The 12,640-nt window shown below is 44.2% G+C and overlaps 1 long non-coding RNA gene across 1 annotated transcript; it reads right to left on the reverse strand.

Annotated features, from left to right (window-relative positions):
- Positions 1-5,680: 5,680 nt before the first annotated feature.
- On the reverse strand, positions 5,681-7,499 carry LOC123162495 (uncharacterized). Its single transcript, XR_006481316.1, has 4 exons — positions 7,368-7,499; positions 7,030-7,274; positions 6,333-6,872; positions 5,681-6,241 (listed from the first exon to the last, which is right to left on the reverse strand). It is a non-coding gene; the product is annotated as an uncharacterized lncRNA (long non-coding RNA).
- Positions 7,500-12,640: the final 5,141 nt, after the last annotated feature.

Genomic DNA, 12,640 nt, shown 5'->3' on the forward strand with positions numbered 1-12,640 from the left:
TGCCGGGCAGGCGAGCTCGGCAAGGGGCGAGGCCATCACCCGAAGCAATCAACCAGGGTTCCTCGGCAGAGCCTGCCGGGACTCGCGGGGGCTGAACCACCCCGCCAACCACTCAAGCACGACCCACGTCGTCAATCAGTGCGGTGTGAAGCCGCAAGGTGATTAAGTGGCAGCCATTCGCCACATGGCAGCCATTTCCTACAGAAGAAACCCACAAGTGACACTCGTCATACGACGTGTTAAGGGAACATGCGCGGAGCTGGCAAGATAGCCCGGCAGGCCTTGCCGGGCAACCAGTGATGTGACACTAAGCGGTGCATTTAATGCACCCTGTCAGCCCGCAGAGTTAGGTGTGATAGCACTGTTCGCTATCATATCAATGGATAATGACCACTTTGCCACTGTGGTGACCCCTTCTTTACCTAATAATAATAAAGGACGGAGGCTTTCATAGTTCTTCATAAGTCATCTATTTATATTCATTGGTTTTTATGTTAACTAAAAAGATTGATGGCTGAGATTTAAAAGATTGACGGGTTGTACATCGCAGCCACCCGGTTCTAGGCCATCGTGAAGTCGTACGTGTTGGGCCATATCGATTTGCTTCCTTCTCTGAATAAAAAATCATATCAATCCGGTTCCAACATCAACCCGTGCCGTCTTCCATCACCACCACGCCTTCCCTCCTCGAAGCCGACGCGCCACCTCACCAGACCCCTCGCTCCCCCAGCCGATTACCTGCCATCGTCCTTCGATGATGACCGCCACCGCCGCTGCCAGCCACTGGTTCAACTGTTGACCGATCCAATCTTGGACTGCAGAAAAAGCATGGCAATGGAGACAACGTCGCCTCGCCTGTGTGATTTCCGTGGAGTCCAGCGCCGCCGTCATGCGCCACAACCTCCTACACGCTCCCATGGACGCCGCCACTGCGGCCCTTCCTCCACGCCGTGAGGTCCAAGGAGGCAGTATATTGTCTCTGTTCACCCATCGGTCCATCATGGCAATTGCTTCACGATGAGCTCCATCACTACAGGATGGTGATTTTCTCAGCTGCTCACTCAAACCCATCAGCCGCCATGAATTATTCAGTTTACTGTAACGAGATAGGAATTGCATGCACGCCTCAACACGACGTAGCCTCTCCAGCCGATGTCTCTAGGCTTCTGCTTCACGATGAGCTCCAAAACTACAGGACTGTAATTTTCTTAGCTGCTCAAACCCATCGGCCGCCATGAATGGTTTCAGGTTATTGTAATGACATCGCCACTGTGGTGCAGCCTCTCCTGCCCATGAATGGTTTCAGGTTACTGTAATCAGCTTCAACACTACGGTGCAGCATCTCCTGCCCATGCTTGCCCGCACGAGCATCTTCTTCGTCAATGTCGCTGGGCTTCCAGCTGGTGGGTACCAGCTAGTGCGCTGTTCGTGCACATGAACACCAAGCCTTGAACACCTCCGCTTCCATGTCGTCAGCGCGTAACTCACTGGCCGTGTTGTTTTCAATGTCCGCCTTGACGATGGGGGCCGGTCCTCCAGCAGCCACGTGCTTCTAGAGGATGGCAGAGATCCCCCATACATATGTTTTTATAATCTGCTTCAATTCGCAAATTGTGATTGCAATTAATCCAGCTATTTCCCATCTGCAAATGTCAATAGCTTTAATATTTCTGGTTTTCTGAATGTAAATCAACCTGTTATTTAGAATTGTTGTACAATTATTTGAAGATCTTAGTTAGAATAGAGCAGTTTTCACATGCTCCCTCTTACCAAGAAAAAATAAGTCAACCTGTTATTTAGAATTGTTGTACTGATATCAGTCAAGTCCTTCTGTACAAAAAATGTTACTGTATCTTGCAGTCTTCTTAACTTAAGTAATGATCACCTCTTTATTTTACCAATTACTATTTGCACCAAGATCATAGATGATATGGCCACGTACTACAAAAGAATCATGGTGTACATGAATCTCTGTTGGCGTGAGAAGGCAAACTGTCAAAAGCTTTCCGTGCTGATCCTACTTCTGCTATTATTATATCACTTTATCTTGTAACTCTAGAGTTTATACTTGGCTATTATCACTGTGACAATCTGTTCAAGTGAAAAGTATGGTTGGGAGTCATACTAGATATATGCATCTTACGGGACAAGATAATACTAACCTGCCATCAAAAAATATGCGAGGGCTTAGATCATCTTTGAGGTCAAATTTCTATCTTTGGACAAAGGATTTTTCATTTATATTCTACTACTTATAGCTGGATTAGTGATTTTTTTATCAATATGTTTCTGTCATTACTTATTGCCCTTTTAAGTTTTTTATTCCAGTTAGTTACATTTCTTATTCTCTGTCATAAACACAAATAAATATCCACTCTTCATATGTGACAAGAAGTGCATGAACTTCGCTAATGTTTAGGAGCATTCACATGATCATCTGAAAAGGCATACAAGCAGCATGTTAATATATTCTTACAGATAAAAACTTTTGGATTAGTAATTTCTCTTGAAAGGGGATCAGCAGACCATGAGGACAGAGAGGCAGAGTTGAGCAAAGTGGACTTTTGCCAGAGAATTGCTTCACTTTGAGGGCTAATTGCACAGGCGATGCATAGCGGCAGCAGGGGAGAGGGAACGTAGCTAAGACAAATAGACGGAAGCATTTTGTATATTTGTGTTTTGTTTGTAGGGTTTTACTTTGTGCAGGTACTTGAAGTTGAAGAATTGCATTGGTAAAGTTTCTCCGATGAAAAAAATAGCTATTGGTTCCATTAATAAGTGGCCAAAATAGCCCGAAAATTCGAAGGAGCGCTCGCCCTCGCGTGGTAGCGGTATCGTGAACAGGAGGTCCTATATGACGCTCTTTGTGTCAAGTTGCTGGTGTTTCGCAAAGAGCCTCCACTTGGCGGGCTTGTTGGGCCGCTTTCTGTTTCTACTGTTTCACGAGCGAGCGAGAACTCAGTGTTTCTGTTCGCTTCCCTTCCGTCTAAATAAGAAATACCACAGTTGCAGGGATTCGAACCCACGACCTTACACTATACGAAAAGTGGTACTACCAGATGAGCTACCAGTCATTAATGATTCTTTAGTAGCGCCAAGCTTAAAGAACCAAACACGCAGTGCAGTTCAAAATATATATCTTGAATTTCAAAAGCATTTTTATTAAAAAAATGAAGGCACCTGTGACACACAAGCAAATTGCTGATTTGCAAAAAAAAACGAAATGTTTGCAAAAATCAGGAACATTTTTTTTAAAACGGGAACTTTTTAAATTCCAAGACAGAAATTGTAAACGTGAACATATTTGAAAAATGTGAAAACAAGAACATTTTCTGAAAATTTTAAACTGAACAATTTTCAAAACTCCTGAAAAAATGAAAACATGCACATTTTTTTAAAATTGCGGACAATTTTTGGAAACGAGAACATTTTTGAACTGCCCAATTTTTTTTGAAATTTGTGAACAAAAAGTTGAAACTGAGCAATTTCAAAACTCCTGAAAAAATGAAAACATGCGCATTTTTCAAATTTGTGAACAAATTTTGAAAGCGGGAACATGTTTTGAACTGCCCAAACATTTTTTGAAATTTGTGAACAAAAGTTTGATACTGAACGATTTCGAAATACCTGAAAAAAATAAAAGGTGCACATTTTTTAAAATTGCGAACATTTTTTTGAAAACGGGAACATGTTTTGAACCGCCCGAACATTTTTTGAAATTTGTGAACAAAAATTTGAAACTGAACAATTTGGAAAGTCAAAAGTGAGAGTGTGCACATTTTTCTGAATTTTTTTTGAACAATTTTCAAAAATGGGAATATTTTTTGAAATTCCTGGGAAATTTTTGAACAAATTTTGAAAGTAGAAACATATCTCTTAAACTGAACATTTTTTAGTTTGTGAACAAAATTTGGAAAGACGAACACTTTTTTTTAAATTCTATAAATTTATAAAATTTCTGAACAAAAATTTGAAAACAGGAACATTTTTTTGCCTAGGCGAACAAAAAAATTGAAACTGCAGAAAATGATTTTGAAAAACATGAAACTTTTTTGAAGTTGCGAACAAATTATGAAATTCTGAACAAAGTTTTAAACCACGAACATTTTTTGAATTTTTGAACAAATATTTAAATGGGACATTTCATGAAATTATGAACATTTTTTGAAACAAAGCAAACAAATTTTGCAAGTTATGAACAAAATTGGAAAACAGGAACATTTTCGGTAAAAATGAACAAAATTTGTAAAATGTGAACATTTTTTAAAAAGAAAAAAAATCTGAGAAAGAAAATGAAAATGAAAAGAAAAGAAAATCATAGAAAAGGAAACAGGGAGAGAAAAGGAAAAAATAAATAGAAAAAACAGAAAAGAAAGAAATCCGGTTTAGGAACCTTCTAGAAGGTTCCCAAAACCGTAAAAAACCGGCTGGAAACCTTCAGAAGGTTCCCAAAACCGGAAACGCTGAAAACGCGCAGATGGGCCGGCCGAAAACCGAACGATCGCCTGATCGCCTGTGCCATGCAGCGTCTGTTTGCCGCAGAGAGCGGCGAATAGGGAATTTCATCGTGAACCGCCCGTCATTCTCGAGATATGGAACCCAATCTGATCGTGGCACAGGCTTTGCCGTTTTAATGTATGCATGTGGCCCACCCAGCACTGTGACGGTTTGTGGAGTTGACGGACGTCTCCATCCTGTACCCGCGGCCCATCAAGCTACCCAACTAACAGCCTGGCCATGTACCATCGTACCACGAGGAGACAGTACTGTTTCCCCTCAAGAGAAAAATCCAAAGCAGTACTGTTGGTGCCACGCTACAATTTGCATGACTTATGTCCTCAAGTCCAGTAGGTCGGGCATAAATACAGTAAAACTACCCATTCTCATTGAAGAGAATAACCACATCGGAAATTGCAAAATTGAAAATTCACGAAAATTCATATTTTTACATTTCAAAAAAATATGAAAAAAAAATACATAGATACATGAAGGCATAATGCACACGTGTGTAAATTTTTAGGACAAATTACGTTGAAATGAGGCTGTGCAAAAAAGACAAATCTGAGGCCTTTTTACACATGACAATATTCATCCTCCGAGATCATTAATTTGTCTTTTTGTACATGTCGCATTTCAACGTATTTCATACTGAAATTTTACACACATACACCTGACATCCTTGTTTACTTGTACAAGTTTTTTCAGTTTTTATGAAATCAAACATTTTGAATTTTGAATTTTTCAAAAATTCAGCCTCCATGGAGGCCGAGATTCAAAATGCCATTCTCGTAACCACACCAGTATCGAATTTATGCCTATGATGGTTTTTTAAAACCGTTTCATGCCTATGATGGTACCAGTTAGGAGTAGAGATGGCATAAAAAACCAATGGATAATGAAAGCATAGCAACATAACACAATTTCCACACACGGGATGAAATTTATTAAGTTACAACATCACCACATCACAATGACGGAAAAAAAAGTAAACATGGACGAAGGAATAAAATTCAGGGATTTTTTTCTAAAGCGGAATTAATGGGAAAAATCACAAACACTCTAGATGCGTATATATAAGCCTCCCTTCCGAAATGCCGTCCACCGTCGGCACTTTGTACCGAATCACAGTGGGGTTGCCACTCCGGTGCCGACTGACTCCATTTTGTACGTCTTGCTTCCTTTCTTGGATTCTTTGGAATCTCACCCATGCCGGGACATATTGTGCTTTGAAATCATACAGACAAACTATCTGAACAACATGTCATAAAAGTTTGTTTGGTATCTTGTGTCAACTGTTATTGCATCCCCGAAAAAGTTGTACTGCATTCAGCTCAATTATGTAGATATATCAGGTTCCTGATCCGGCTCTCCGACTCTAGTTGGACCATGTAATACAACCCTTGGTCTTTTGCCCCAAGTTCGGCAAAAACCTATATTATTTTCCTGACGACATCGTGCTGACTGCTTGGCCACGACTTATCTGGCCACACCGCCACATAGCCCTATGAGTCCATTATATTGGTGCACCTTTCCAATACTCACATTGTTGTCGCACAACTGCCATATGATGTTCTATGCATACACATCAATGTGCATCTTCTCGCAACACTTGTCGGTAAGTGTGATTATGGCCCGGTATGTGTTCACTAATGTACTGGCCATAGTGGTCTGAATGCTGCAGCTGTATCCTGGCGTGACATTCAGACCTGCATGATCTGGTGGTTGTATTCTTCGCCTTATCCTATAACAAAAAATACACGCAGGCTGTCATCGACATGTGAATCCCACACAACAGATTTATGTTTTCTTAACTTTATTCATGCACTACTCACCGAGCATCCGCATATGATTTCCTGCATGCATTTTTTCCGCTCAACATCCAGTCTGCTTTTGCCGAACCAAACACGAACTCTGCAATCCATCACAAAATTGTCGTTTTCGTCATTGCAGCAGTACAGAAGAGAACAACACACTACTCGATTCCAGTCAAGAACACAAGCACGTACACTCCTCTTTCGTCCAACTAAGTTACAGCAAAATCTTCCTTTGGCTTGCACTCCTGGATTGGTTACCGGCTAGCCCAACATGGACTGCCGCACAAGCCCCGGTGCCCCCATCCTGTACCCGTGGTATTGGCCTGACAATGTGGACGGTACACCTGCTAACCCTCTAACCATACCAACTTGATAAACTTGAGGAGATAACAGAGACGCACAACAAACCCATGAAAATCATCCAAATCGCCAAGTAGATATGCACAACATGTGGTCATAACACCAAATACCAGGACTCTATGTATACGCCTGTTTATGCATGAACGACAATCGAGGCCTCAACACTGAGAAACATGCCTTCAAAGACAGGCACGAACCCTGCACATAGGAGATGCATTTCATTATTTCTAACAAAGGCATAGCACGACATGACAGGTACAATTAGGGTCTACACATATCAGTCTGTTCATATGCAAAGCAGCAATCGCTGCGAGCGCCACATCCACATAATCTGAAATTATGACGACCAAATTACCTCTTTGTACAGGCTGGTTCCTGAGGGTCGTCCCTGCCCGTTGACTGCCCGGAATCCGCTGCCGACAAGCTGATCGAAGGGCGTTCAGCTTCATTCACAGTGCCAGCAGCTCCTGCCCCACCTCACGAATGCTGGACTCAGACGATGCGTAAAACGGATCGGCGAGCGGCTGCACCGACGGTGTGATCTCCTTACCCTAAACTGTTGCGGTGTGCTCTCTGCCTCCAATCTCTGGCAGTGGAAACCTAACAGAAGACCGCATCGAATAAGTAAGAAGCTACCAAATGATTCAACACCAGCGGAATCAAAATCGGGTTGAGAAAAGAATATCTGTCGACCGTATCAAGAGGAATTCCAATCCACATCCGCCCGACGCCATGGCATTGGCTTCTCCATCGGGAAGTGCAAATAATGGGTTTCAATTTTGGGCTCACGTTTTTTCCACTCGCCTCATTCAACGACGCCGTTCCCCACATTTGTCGGTACATGCATCCCTCCCCCTCCTGTTCCGTGAGAACATGATGTTATCCGCAGTAACTCCAACGCACGACGTTGGCGTTGGGCCCCAGTTTTTCTTTCGTATCGTAATCGTATTTCCTCAACCAATAAATGCTGACGAGGCATGCGAGCCATACAATTGGTTGACGAAACGGGAGCATGCGAGCCCGTCCGCGCTATCGCCGCTCTCCCAAATAGCCTATCAAAACTTTCTGCTATGGCCTCCCTTATGGATGATGGCGTCAAGATATTTGAAGCAGATATATAGAAGTGGGTCAAAAGATGATCATATTAAAAGAGATCACTTGGTGTGAAGCTAGGTACCGACTCATACATAATGTCATGGTTATGAATGCAATCTTTTGAAGACACACAACTTCATGTTGTAGCATTGTGTCTGGGTTATGAATGTTGTTCCCTCTAAAAAAAGATTGACACTTGGGAGTAATCTATGACATGGGCCTGATTGGAGTTTATCATGACCAGTAAGTATGCAAGACTTAAGCTTTTTATGAAAATTACGCATATCTTCAGTGCCTTGCTTTCTCATGTGCACTTTTTCCCCTAGGATGATTATGGGCTACTAGGGGTAATTTTGCAATGCTCCTGGTCCACTAGGGGTTCGCTAGCTTCTAAATTATATACTGGATACCATGTTCAAAATAAGATTCAATGTCCATCTTACTATTTTGTGATGATATTGTAAAAACTAGAAAATTCAAATTTATAGGTTGTTCATCCACCTTTTCCAAGCTATTTACATATTTGTCAGCAAATTCGCATATGATGCTGGGAAATTACTCGGGCTTGCTTCCAGCTCAAGCATTCATTGTGCAAATGTTTTCTTTCTCTTGATTTTCTTTGAGATTGATGCCTGGATTCTAGCTGTAAACATGACTATCGGGGATATACCCCGCGGTGTAAACCGGCCGGAAGTTAACCCGGTCGGACTTGATGGTTTATTTGAGACCCCGCTGAGACTTGGCGGTTCACGACTCATTGGTAATCCGGCAGGAGGGTGCGAGGAGCGACAAGACCTGGTGGCCCAACGGGCGGTTCATGAAGGCCGGTTCATACTATGGTGGGCCGGTTTAAGAGGAAAGGCATAAGGAATATTTGTCTTACAAGGAGTTAAGACCTGGACTTGTATCCGGTTTGTATTAGAGATAGACTAGTCCTAATCCTAATAGGACTCCACATGTAACCCGCCCCTTCAGCATATATAAGGAGGGGCAGGGCTCCCCAAAGAGGGACAAGCTACAAGCAAGAAAACAATCTTAGGGCTAGACACAAAGAGGAGAGCCGGTTTACGGCGACTCCCTCGTGATGATAATGAGACCTAGCCTCAAACAGCATGTAGGGTTTTTATCGGATGATGTTTCCCGGGGCTTGAAGCTGTCTAAACCCTTGTCTTGTGTTGCGTCTCTCGATTCCGCTCAACCCCTCTCAAGCTACCACATAGATGCGTTGGCCTCGCGACTAAGTCCTGACACTAGGACATCTGCCGTGACAATTCCACGACAGTTGGCGCCCACCGTGGGGCAAGCGCACGGTGGTGTTGAGTTTTTGAAGGGATTTATCTCAGGGATCGAGAAGCTCGTGATTGATTAGATTAAAAGAAGCCAGCGTGGAACAATCGCGTGAGCTACCGGACAACCATGGACAGAGCCGGAAATTTTATCGATGGGAAATCAGAATTATGATTAAACCTTGGAGCGACAGGTACGAGGTTGTGATTAAGAAATTTTTTGGGTTACGTACTATGCGATCGCCGCACGCGCCATGAAGATCCGTCGAGTCCGAGTCGAAAGAAACTTGTACTGCATCGGTACAAGTCCCAAGGAAATTCCACAGCAACGAGGGCAGGCAAAATCGAAAGCGTTTTGGGCTGTTACTTTTTTATGGGAAGACGAGATTGAACCATCAGACCAAAAGGAAGTACTAGTCCAAGCTGAGTCCATCTCAAACAAATCGGCCACAGGCTGTGCTGCCCTTCCAAGTTTCCACGCCACGTGACTTGCTGAGGCACCATCTTACTACTGTCAGTACAACCATTTACAGGACCAATTTCCCGAGAAGAAAAATCCCTTTGTTGTGGCCCCTGTTTTACATGGGAAGAGCAACCATCAAAAGGTCAAATCACCACTCAAACACGGCTACAACTTGGAAGACGCGGATAGTTAAAACGACACCGACGGTGACGGGGGGTAGGTTCGGACTCCGCGATGGCCGGGCCCAAGCCGCCGTCTCCGCCATGACTCCTGAGCCGGCCCCTGCCGGTTTGCCTCACTGCCACGCTGACTCGCCTCCGCCTCGGGATCTACCAACGAGTCACCACAGCCTCGCCTCGCCTCCATGAGCCGCCGTCGTCAGTTTGACCCGCCGGCCGTGGATTTGGCAAAACGTACGGCCCGGAAACGGACTTGGCTGCAGACTCAGGCCTCCGCCGCTCACGCCCTCGCGTCACCTGAGCCGTGGTCGCCGACCGGCCGCCCCCGGTTCAGCTGCGCCGAGCCGGCTGGCCGCTTCGAGCTGCCCTCGCCATGACCCGCTTCTCTCTGTCGTTGTTCTGAATCACTGGAGGCCCGACCGCCCTTGTTGCCAGGACGCCGTTGTTGCCTCGCCGAGCTGCTCTGCATCCAAGAGGAGAGTCGTCGGCTCCGATGCTTTTTCCTTTGGTTTCGGTTGTGGCTGCTGCTGTTTCCACGATGGTCAAAACAAGTCACCTCAACTACTGATGTTACTTACACCACGTGAATCAAGGTTGATGTGAACTACTACGTCCACTACAAGATACTACCAGGTGATATCTATCCGTTTAAGTTTATTTTATTAAACTTATTGTTTATATCAAAGAACAATTACACTGGTCAATGGTATTTTTTCGCAGGACCATTATTTATTACAAAGGTGTCACAAAAGAGCGTGCGCCAATATTATTTTTGCGCTAGCATGATCGTGCCGTGTTCTGGACGGATGCGTGAGCAAGTCGCCGCCCTCGCTACATCAATACACGCAACAGACTCATCGTCCGCGCCGGTGGCCGACTCACTCGCGTCCTTACCGTTTCCAACACCGCGGCCGATTCGCCCGCGTCCTTGCCGTTTCCACCGCTGCGGCCGACTCTTTTGTCCGCACCGGCTTACAACGCCGGTGCCGACCTTCCCCGGACGCACCAGCTTATAAAAACTGCTGTCGGTTCACCTGTGAGTGTTTTCAGTTTCACCATAAGATGTCATCAACTCCATGGCGGATTATTTCCAGCCTAACATATCAGGTGATATCCATCTAAGATTATTTTATTAGCGCATATTGTTTTTTGTCAAAAAACAATCACTTTGGTATGTATACCATTGTGTGTAGGACAATGATTCATCATAAAGATGGTGTAATGTCATATTCATGGAGTGTGCGGTAGCATAATTATGCAACGGCATCGGCGACCGCTTACTGTTCAACAGGTGGGTGTAAGCCGCTGCCCCCGCGGTCCGATCTACATCAATGCGCCAGCCGATTCACACGTCTGTGTCAGCTTACAATGTGACGGCCGACTCATCTGGCCGCTCCCGTGGCCGACTCACCCGTCGTTGATTTCAACCTTACCGCAGTGATCATCAACTCTGCGACGGATTAATTCCGGCTCAACACATCAGGTGAAATCCATCCAGTATATTTCATATTATATATTGCTTTCTTTAAAAGAGCAATTACTCTGGCTTGCATGTTCCCCAGTGCAGGACAAATTATGTCACTGAGATGTTAAATGACTCATACTGGTTTATATCATGGTCAAATATGGAGAGTCTCAAGCCAACTCCTCGAGTAGTCTTAAAACTCGGGGGCTACAGTGACATGACTCGGGAACTCCGGGTCATGGGAGGAGATGATAACCCGGTTCCGGAGGACACTACCATACTGATGAAAATTCTGATTTAAAATCCGGTTCAAGAGACATCTTTCTCCCGCAAAGCTTTGAAGTTTTCAAAACCGGTTCAACATCCGGATCAAGGTAAATTTGTCCCTTACAAAGCTTTGAAGCTCTCAATATCTGGTTCAAGATCCCGGTTCAAGAAGAATTTATCTCTTGCAAAAAAAGTTAAAAATTACCGAAGAGGACCTGCTGCCATGATGCGCGGTTCAAACATAGGTATCCTGCCTTATTGGCCTAACATATTATTGATCACATGGGGGCTTCTGCTTCACAAAACGGGGTCTCTGTTCTTTTTTACATCATGCGTGGTTACACGGAGGTTCTGTCTTAAAGCGGCCTCCGGTTTACCTCTTGGGTTAGCTTTTCAAAGCACCATGTTATATCACTTGGGGGCTTGGTCATGTCCGAACCAATGCAACACCTCTTGATAGGCGAAAGCCACTAGATCACTTGGGGACATGGTCAAGTCTGAACCAGTCACGCCTCTTGATCGGCCTAAGGCCACAGAGTCACTTGGGGGCTTGGTCGAAACCGAACCATTGCCACGCCACTTGATCGGCATAATGCCACGGTTTCAGTTGGGGACCTGGCTGACTTGAACCATAGCTACACCTTATTGGGAGCTTGGTCCTGTCCGACCATGGTAACACCATCTGATCGGCTCAGTAAAGCCTCTCTTTTGCAAACGGTCTTATCATTGCCTTTGCTCCCATATTTTTTCATAACTGTTATTTGATTTTTGTTGCGTTTTTAAACCGACATTGTTAATCCGTTTCAAACTGTCAATTACAAATTGACGGAACACGGTCAACTCTTAATCCGGAGGCCATCTGCCCGGTTTGATTTTCTATTACCATCCTATTATGGAGTAAACCGGCGTTCATTAACCCGGCTTGACTTTCAATTACAAGTTGTCAATACAGGATCAAGTTATAATCTGGAGACTATCAGCCCGGTCTGGTTTGACTACAAGTCGCCAGTATTATATATGGTTAAACCGGTGTTTATCACAACCCAGTACGGTTTATCATCAACCGGCACAGTATGAAAGGAGTTATCATTACTCAAGATTGGGGTTATCACTCTTACTACAAAAAGTTGGTAAAACCAGCAATGTGATTCAATATCACAGGTATGATATATTTCATATTTGATTATTCTTAAGTGCAACCTTGGTTATAA

Source organism: Triticum aestivum, chromosome 7B (assembly GCF_018294505.1).
Source record: "Triticum aestivum cultivar Chinese Spring chromosome 7B, IWGSC CS RefSeq v2.1, whole genome shotgun sequence".
NCBI lineage: Eukaryota > Viridiplantae > Streptophyta > Magnoliopsida > Poales > Poaceae > Triticum > Triticum aestivum.